Source organism: Salvelinus sp. IW2-2015, linkage group LG4q.2, assembly GCF_002910315.2.
Source record: "Salvelinus sp. IW2-2015 linkage group LG4q.2, ASM291031v2, whole genome shotgun sequence".
In the NCBI taxonomy this organism is placed as follows: Eukaryota; Metazoa; Chordata; class Actinopteri; order Salmoniformes; family Salmonidae; genus Salvelinus; species Salvelinus sp. IW2-2015.
This window is the reverse complement of record NC_036843.1, coordinates 28,148,644-28,158,521: the sequence shown is the minus strand read 5'-3', so window position 1 is coordinate 28,158,521 and position 9,878 is coordinate 28,148,644.

Sequence of the window (9,878 nt, the reverse complement as noted above, 5' to 3'; positions counted from 1 at the left end):
GTGTGTGTGTGCAGTGTTCAAATGGTGTGTAGTGGTGTTGTGTGTGTGTGTGTGTGTGTGTGTGTGTGTGTGTGTGTGTGTGTGTGTGGTGTGTGTGTGTGTGTGTGTGTGTGTGTGTGTGTGTGTGTGTGTGTGTGTGTGTGTGTGTGTGTGTGTGTGTTGTGGAGTGTCAGTGTAGTTGTGTGAGTGTGTAGGAACACTTCACCAACAGAAGGGTGAATTTATAAAATGTGTGTAGGCTATGTGTAAACCATACAGTACATATAGGACTTCCTGTACAAAAGGGAATTTTAACAGCCGTCCATGTGAATTTTGATTAAATAGGTTGCCTATACAGACATTGCATGTCTTAGTGAGATCTAGATGGGTTGTGTGGAGGTCTGCATGATCAAGAGACACAATACATACTTCCTTGTGAATGAAGTGACCTGGGAAGCCTCAGAGAGGGCATCGTGCTTTTGTATCGATCCCAGTGTGTTCAAAAACATCTGTCAAGTGCAATAAAGGACGTCTTTCCCTTAAAGGACGTCTGTTGTGTGATTTATTTATCAAGATGTTTTTAATGCGTAACGCATGAGTACAAGTCCACGCTCACAGTATTTCATTGTAGCTTATGGCATGTATTCCCAGTTTCAGATTACTATGGAAGTATGTTTGGGAACATTATAGTCACTGCTCCTGAACCTTAAAAAGCCCTACAGTGCCTTTTGCCTTCCCTTGAAGCCGATTGCAAATGTCCTGCTGTCAGATAAGTCCTTTTTGTAATTCAATATAATCAGAGTAATCTAGGATGAGGTGTCAAAAATTTTCGGTTTATACTAATGTAATAAACATAATTTCCTGCAACCGATGGCAATTTATCTTGGGCCGTGTGTATCACATGTCTCATAGTAGGACTGCTGATTTATGATCAGTTTAGCCTTTTAGATCACAATGAATAGGATTATCCCAGATCAGTACTCCTACTCTGAGATGCTTATTCATACGGCCCCTGGCCTCAGTAACCTTGTGTATTCTGCCATCTAGAGGACAGCATAATCAGATGACTTGACACAAACAGAACGCATTTCACTAAGCCTACATTTTCCTACGATATTATTATTTTGGTGTACATGTAGTGAGATCCAAAAGTAATTTCACACTGACACATTTTTTGTTGTTTTGGTTCTGTGTTCCAGCACTTTGGATTGGTGCTTTAATTTGAGGGTATTTCATCCATTTCGGGTGAACCGTTTAGAAATTACATAACTTTTTTATATAAGTCCCCTCATTTTAGGGAACCAAAAGTATTTGGACAATTTTCACTTATATGTGTACTAAAGTAGTCAAAAGTTTAGTATTTGGTCCATATTCCTAGCACAAAATAAATACATCAAGCTTGTGACTCTACAAACTTGTTTGGATGCATTTGCAGTTTGTTTTGGTTGTGTTTCAGATTATTTTCTGCCTAATAGAAATGAATAGTAAATAATGTATTGTGTCATTTTGGAGTCACTATTATTGTAAATAAGAATAGAATATACACTGAGTGTACCAAACATTAGGAACACCTTGCACCCGTACAAGGTGTCCACAGGGATGCTGGCCCATGTTGACTGCAATGCTTCCCACAGTTGTGTCAGTTGGATGGATGTCCTTTGGGTGGTGGACCATTCTTCAAAAACCGAAGGCACATTGTAGTTCTTGACACAAACCGGTGCGCCCAGAACTTACTACCATACCCTGTTCAAGGCACTTAAATATTTTGTCTTGACCATGCACCCTCTGAATGCCACACAATACACAATCCATGTCTCAATTGTCTACAGTGATTGAAGTGGATTTAACAAGTGACATCAATAACGGGATCATAGCTTTCACCCTGGTCAGTCTACGTCATGGAAAGACAGACTGACAGGATCGGTGGGTTCCCCATGGGACGGTTGACCTAACGTAGGCTAATGCGATTAGCATGAGGTTGTAAGTAACAAGAACATTTCCCAGGACATAGACATATCTGATATTGGCAGAAAGCTTAAATTCTTGTTAATCTAACTACACTGTCCAATTTACAGTAGCTATTACAGTGAATGAATACCATGCTATTGTATGAGGAGAGTGCATAGTTATGAACTTGAAAAAGTTATTAATAAACCAATTAGGCACATTTGAGTAGTCTTGATACAACATTTTGAACAGAAATGCAATGGTTCATTGGATCAGCCTAAAACGTTGCATACACTGCTGCCATCTAGTGGCCAAAATCGAATTTGCTCCTATGCTGGAATAATACATTATGGCCTTTCTCTTTGCATTTCAAAGATGATGGTACAGAAAATATAAATTTGTATTGCATATAGAGGCATCAGAATGTCCGTTCTGAAACCATCAGAAAGGTAGACAGGACAGGAGTCACAAATGTGGTATTTTATTAGGATCTCCATTAGCTGTTACGAAAGCCGCAGCTAGTCTTCCTGGGGTCCACACGAAAGTCTTTGAAATGATGCTTTATTGAAATAAAAGAAGAATGCAAGGAATTCAATGTCTCTGATGACAGACTAACACTTCACACATTGTGCCCAGTGGATGGTGGCATAGTCAATGTCAAAATGAACTCTCTCAGGCTAAACAGATAAAATATTGTCAATCCACACGTCACAAGAGAAAAAACAGGGTGGTCCACTGGTCACAATCTTAGTGAAAGGGGACATATTTTCTAAATTATAAAGATATTATAATATCAAAGTTTCAATCAAATGCATTTTGTCCAGAGTGTTTATATCAGTAATCTGTTCAGCCAGACGTTTTAAATAACATCTCTACGTGTTTAGAAACACTGCCCAGACCCTCTAATGAATTTATGTTAATGCCTGACTCTACTGCTGCTGCTGTGTGTATGCGTGTGTGTGTGTGTGTGTGTTGGAGTGTCAGTGTAGTTGTGTGAGTGTGTAGGAACACTTTCACCAACAGAAGGGTGAATTTATAAAATGTGTGTAGGCTATGTGTAAAAGCCATACAGTACATATAGGACTTCCTGTACAAAAGGGAATTTTAACAGCCGTCCATGTGAATTTTGATTAAATAGGTTGCCTATACAGACATTGCATGTCTTAGTGAGATCTAGATGGGTTGTGTGGAGGTCTGCATGATCAAGAGACACAATACATACTTCCTTGTGAATGAAGTGACCTGGGAAGGCCTCAGAGAGGGCATCGTGCTTTTGTATCGGATCCCAGTGTGTTCAAAAACATCTGTCAAGTGCAATAAAGGACGTCTTMCCCTTAAAGGACGTCTGTTGTGTGATTTATTTGATCAAGATGTTTTTAATGCGTAACGCATGAGTACAAGTCACAGCTCACAGTATTTCATTGTAGCTTATGGCATGTATTCCCATGTTCAGATATACTATGGAAGTATGTTTGGGAACATTATAGTCACTGCTCCTGAACTTAAAAAGCCCTACAGTGCCTTTTGCCTTCCCTTGAAGCCGATTGCAAATGTCCTGCTGTCAGATAAGTCCTTTTTGTAATTCAATATAATCAGAGTAAATCTAGGATGAGGTGTCAATAATTTTCGGTTTATACTAATGTAATAACATAATTTCCTGCAACCGATGGCAATTTATCTTGGGCCGTGTGTATCACATGTCTCATAGTAGGACTGCTGATTTATGATCAGTTTAGCCTTTTAGATCACAATGAATAGGATTATCCCAGATCAGTACTCCTACTCTGAGATGCTTMATTCATACGGCCCCTGGCCTCAGTAACCTTGTGTATTCTGCCATCTAGAGGACAGCATAATCAGATGACTTGACACAAACAGAACGCATTTCACTAAGCCTACATTTTCCTACGGTATTATTATTTTTGGTGTACATGTAGTGAGATCCAAAAGTAATTTCACACTGACACATTTTTTGTTGTTTTGGTTCTGTGTTCCAGCACTTTGGATTGGTGCTTTAATTTGAGGGTATRTTCATCCATTTCGGGTGAACCGTTTAGAAATTACATAACTTTTTATATATAGTCCCCTKKTTTTAGGGAACCAAAAGTATTTGGACAATTTCACTTATATGTGTACTAAAGTAGTCAAAAGTTTAGTATTTGGTCCTATATTCCTAGCACAAAATAAKTACATCAAGCTTGTGACTCTACAAACTTGTTGGATGCATTTGCAGTTTGTTTTGGTTGTGTTTCAGATTATTTTCTGCCTAATAGAAATGAATAGTAAATAATGTATTGTGTCATTTTGGAGTCACTATTATTGTAAATAAGAATAGAATATACACTGAGTGTACCAAACATTAGGAACACCTTGCACCCGTACAAGGTGTCCACAGGGATGCTGGCCCATGTTGACTGCAATGCTTCCCACAGTTGTGTCAWGTTGGATGGATGTCCTTTGGGTGGTGGACCATTCTTCAAAAACCGGYKYSCATTGTAGTTCTTGACACAAACCGGTGCGCCCAGAACTTACTACCATACCCTGTTCAAAGGCACTTAAATATTTTGTCTTGACCATGCACCCTCTGAATGCCACACATACACAATCCATGTCTCAATTGTCTACAGTGATTGAAGTGGATTTAACAAGTGACATCAATAAGGGATCATAGCTTTCACCTGGTCAGTCTACGTCATGGAAAGACAGACTGACAGGATCGGTGGGTTCCCACATGGGACGGTTGACCTAACGTAGGCTAATGCGATTAGCATGAGGTTGTAAGTAACAAGAACATTTCCCAGGACATAGACATATCTGATATTGGCAGAAAGCTTAAATTCTTGTTAATCTAACTANGCGATTAGCATGAGGTTGTAAGTAACAAGAACATTTCCCAGGACATAGACATATCTGATATTGGCAGAAAGCTTAAATTCTTGTTAATCTAACTACACTGTCCAATTTACAGTAGCTATTACAGTGAATGAATACCATGCTATTGTATGAGGAGAGTGCATAGTTATGAACTTGAAAAAGTTATTAATAAACCAATTAGGCACATTTGAGTAGTCTTGATACAACATTTTGAACAGAAATGCAATGGTTCATTGGATCAGCCTAAAACGTTGCATACACTGCTGCCATCTAGTGGCCAAAATCGAATTTGCTCCTATGCTGGAATAATACATTATGGCCTTTCTCTTGCATTTCAAAGATGATGGTACAGAAAATATAAATTTGTATTGCATATAGAGGCATCAGAATGTCCGTTCTGAAACCATCAGAAAGGTAGACAGGACAGGAGTCACAAATGTGGTATTTTATTAGGATCTCCATTAGCTGTTACGAAAGCCGCAGCTAGTCTTCCTGGGGTCCACACGAAAGTCTTTGAATGATGCTTTATTGAAATATAAAGAAGAATGCAAGGAATTCAATGTCTCTGATGACAGACTAACACTTCACACATTGTGCCCAGTGGATGGTGGCATAGTCAATGTCAAAATGAACTCTCTCAGGCTAAACAGATAAAATATTGTCAATCCACACTGTCACAAGAGAAAAAACAGGGTGGTCCACTGGTCACAATCTTAGTGAAAGGGGGACATATTTTCTAAATTATAAAGTATATTATAATAATCAAAGTTTCAATCAAATGCTTTGTCTATTTTTTGTCTTCTAAGTCGTATTCAAATCCAAATCAAATGTATTTATATATCCCTTCATACATCAGCTGATATCTCAAAGTGCTATACAGAAACCCAGCCTAAAACCCCAAACAGCAAGCAATGCAGGTGTAGAAGCACGGTGGCTAGGAAAGACTCCCTAGAAAGGCCAAAACCTAGAGAGGAACCAGGCTATGAGGGGTGGCCAGTCCTCTTCTGGCTGTGCCGGGTGGAGATTATAACAGAACATGGCCAAGATGTTCAAATGTTCATAAATGACCAGCACGGTCAAATAATAATCAGGAGTAAATGTCAGTTGGCTTTTCATAGCCGATCATTAAGAGTATCTCTACCGCTCCTGCGGTCTCTAGAGAGTTGAAAACAGCAGGTCTGGGACAGGTAGCACGTCCGGTGAACAGGTCAGGGTTCCATAGCCGCAGGCAGAACAGTTGAAACTGGAGCAGCAGCACGGCCAGGTGGACTGGGGACAGCAAGGAGTCATCATGCCAGGTCGTTCTGAGGCATGGTCCTAGGGCTCAGGTCCTCCGAGAGAGAGAAAGAGAGAATTAGAGAGAGCATACTTAAATTCACACAGGACACCGGATAAGACAGAAGTACTCCAGATATAACAAACTGACCCTAGCCCTCCGACAGATAAACTACTGCAGCATAAATACTGGAGGCTGAGACAGGAGGGGTCAGGAGACACTGTGGCCCCATCCAATGATACCCCCGGACAGGGCCAAACAGGAAGGATATAACCCCACCCACTTTGCCAAAGCACAGCCCCCACACCACTAGAGGGATATCGTCAACCACCAACTTACCATCCTGAGACAAGGCCGAGTATAGCCCACAAAGATCTCCGCCACGGCACAACCCAAGGGGTGGCTCCAACCCAGACAGGAAGATCACGTCAGTGACTCTACCCACTCAAGTAACGCACCCCTCCTAGGGACGGCATGAAAGAGCACCAGTAAGCCAGTGACTCAGCCCCTGTAATAGGGTTAGAGGTAGAGAATCCCAGTGGAGAGAGGGGAACCGGCCACGCAGAGACAGCAAGGGCGGTTCGTTGCTCCAGAGCCTTTTGTATTGTATTGGTGACAACCTTCCATTATCAGCAACACCACAGGAATTAGCAATGGTAGGCTTTCTTTGAAGTAGTCAATATGCAACCAGTTGAATAGTTTTTACTAATGAACACCTTAAAAGAGTTGGTGCCAGTTTCATTTCAATTTTTTTCAGACATGTAATTGTATTTTTATGGTGAAAAACCTTGCCTTTATTTAACTGTTTGGAATAGAAATGGGATTGACACCAACTCTGCAGAGGAAAGTTTTTCACATGAGAGGGTAGATGGAACGACCTGCGATTCCACACTGGGTGTACCCTCTAGCAATGAGGAGATAACAAAACAGACTTCAATTACAACACAATGAAGCTACCCGATAATCAGTTGAATAGTATTTGTTTGTCACTGATTATATTTCATGGAATTTCTTGTAAAAAAATTAAACACATATTTAACATAACGTTTCCATTATGCTATACCTGTCTCTGATACTAATGTCATGACAACAAACTTCACACTGACAACATGACAAAACTTATATATAATTTGCATGAAATGTTTTATGACATTTTGGTGACTGCCGTGTTCTTCACAATGCAGTGGTCCGTCCATGTTGCGTCTGCCATACCCAACACCTTATGACTATACTTTTATTTTAATGTACGCTGGGTCATAGAGAATTCCTAAGATGACTGATCATGATGTTTTAATACACTTGTGTCATAATTCTGCAATGCATTGAAATGTAAAACCAACAAACTATATCAACATTGATCTGTATGCATATAATGCTGAACTGTTAGGGCTGCAAATAATTGGTACAGGAATAATGACACTCAGGGTCTATATCAATTCGTATCTCATGATTCCTCGCCTCCTACTCAATAACATTGGACGAGACAGTCCAGCAAGGTCCTTCCCCTCAGACCTTTTCAAATACGTTTTGAGGAGGATGAGAGGAATAAAAGAAAGATGAATTGAGAATGAGCCAACTGGAAGGTCCTAGAGCTTGAATTTCTCGTACATGGCGACTAGGCCCTCTTTCGTTGTCAACAGTAAATCTCCGGTACCCTTTGACGCGGAAATTGAAGATCATGTTTTTGTATCTGCAGCTCTCCTCCTAAAATAAAATAAAGGAGTAAAGTTCGTCAAGGAAGTTCCTGTGATAATGGACTACGACACAATGACCCACTGTGTAGCTTGTCTGACACCTTACCTTGGGGGAGTAAGGATATRCTGTCTCRGACATGATAGTGAAGAACAYGTGTCACTAAAATTGYGCYGCAGGTAGCCTAGCGGTTAGGAGCGTTGGGCCAGTAACCAAYAAGTTGCTGGTTCGACTCCCYAGCAGAAAAATCTGCCAATGTGCCCTTGAACAACTTTTCCCGTAATTGCTAAATGACTAAAATGGTCCAGGAATACAGTGAAACCCAGCGGCTTGGTACAGTTCTGCAGGTTCTTTGTACTCAGGGACCTCAGCTTGCCGGTCTTGCTGAACACTTGTCCCTCAGGGGCCCAATGGCAGCAAATGTATTAGTGGAGCCACYCTTTCCTTAAAGCACAGGATAAAGAATTGAAATCTCACTAAGCAATTAAACAATAGTTAGATGCACCCGCATACATGTGAACAAGTGTGGGGGTGGTTGAGGCACACAGTGGATGACCACATTTTGTAGTGCATGTGTCAATCTTCGATTCCCTCTCATCTTTAAAGCTCGAGCAAATAAAGGGGATGGAGTCTTGGAAGGTTACCTTRATAAGATATATAAAGGAAGTATTGTGAGTCCGTGAAGATGAGATGAAGAAAATATGTGTTCTTCTAACCTAGTTCTTCATGTTTGTCACATATCTGTGTGTACGCCAGTCTCATGATGATGTGACTTTGGCAGTCGTGTTCCACTCAGAGGGGGATCTCCTCAAAGCCGCYCTGATCCTCAGCCACAACAGGCAGCATGGCATTGTACTCTGTGTGTCTAAATGTGTGGGAGAGAAAACAAAGTACTATCAAAGAATAACTATACAATTATCCAATCACACATCTTTTCAATGCTTTTTTTGCAGGAGCCTGTTTGTAATATCGCTTCCAATTATGTAATAATTTCAAATAAGTCCAACTCTAAATTGTGGCACTAATACATGTCATATCTGAGTATTTACATGGTAATCAATGCAGTACTTACAGTGTAACAACCTAGGTACATACAGTACCAGTCAAAAGTTTGGACACACCTACTCATTCAAGGGTTTTAATTTATTTTTACTATTTTCTACATTGTAGAATAATAGTGAAGACATCAAAACTATGAAATCATGTAGTAACCAAAAAAGTCTTCAAAGTTGCCACCCTTTGCCTTGACAGCTTTGCACACTCTTAGCATTCTCTCAACCAGCTTCACCTGGAATGCTTTTCCAACAGTCTTGAAGGAGATCCCAAAAATGCTTAGCACTTGTTGGCTGCTTTTCCTTCACTGCGGTCCAACTCATCCCAAACCATCTCAATTGGGTTGAGGTCGGGTGATTGTGGAGGKCAGGTCATCTGATGCAGCACTCCATCAKTCTCCTTCTTGGTCAAATAGCCCTTACACAGCCTGGAGGTGTGTTAGGCCATTGTCCTGTTGAAAAACAAAATGATAGTCCCACTAAGCGCAAATCAGATTGGATTTTAGTATCGCTGCAGAATGCTGTGGTAGCCATGCTGGTTAAGTGTGCCTTGAATTCTAACTAAAATCACAGACAGTGTCACCAGCAAGGCTTCCCCACACCATCACACCTCCTCCTCCATGCTTCACGGTGGGAAGATCATCCGTTCACCTACTCTGCGTCTCTCAAAGACACGGCAGTTGGAACCAAAAATCTCAAATTTAGACTTAGACAGATTTCCACCAGTCTAATGTCAATTTTTCGTGTATCTTGGCCCAAGCAAGTCTTTTCTTCTTATTGGTGTCTTTTAGTAGTGTTTTTTTTTTAGCAGCAATTCGACCATGAGGGCRGGATTCACGCAGTCTCCTCTGAACAGTTGATGTTGAGATGTGTCTGTTACTTGATGTTACGTTCCCCAGTTTCTGTGTTGTTTTGGGTTTGTATGTGTGRATTTCAGGAAATGGCTTCTTGGATTCTAAACAGCTCATTGGTTTGTCTCATTGCAGATTGGAGCTCTGACCCCGCCCTCTCGTCAGGGGATACAGCTGTCTGCAATTACCGACTCCTTCTGCAGCTTG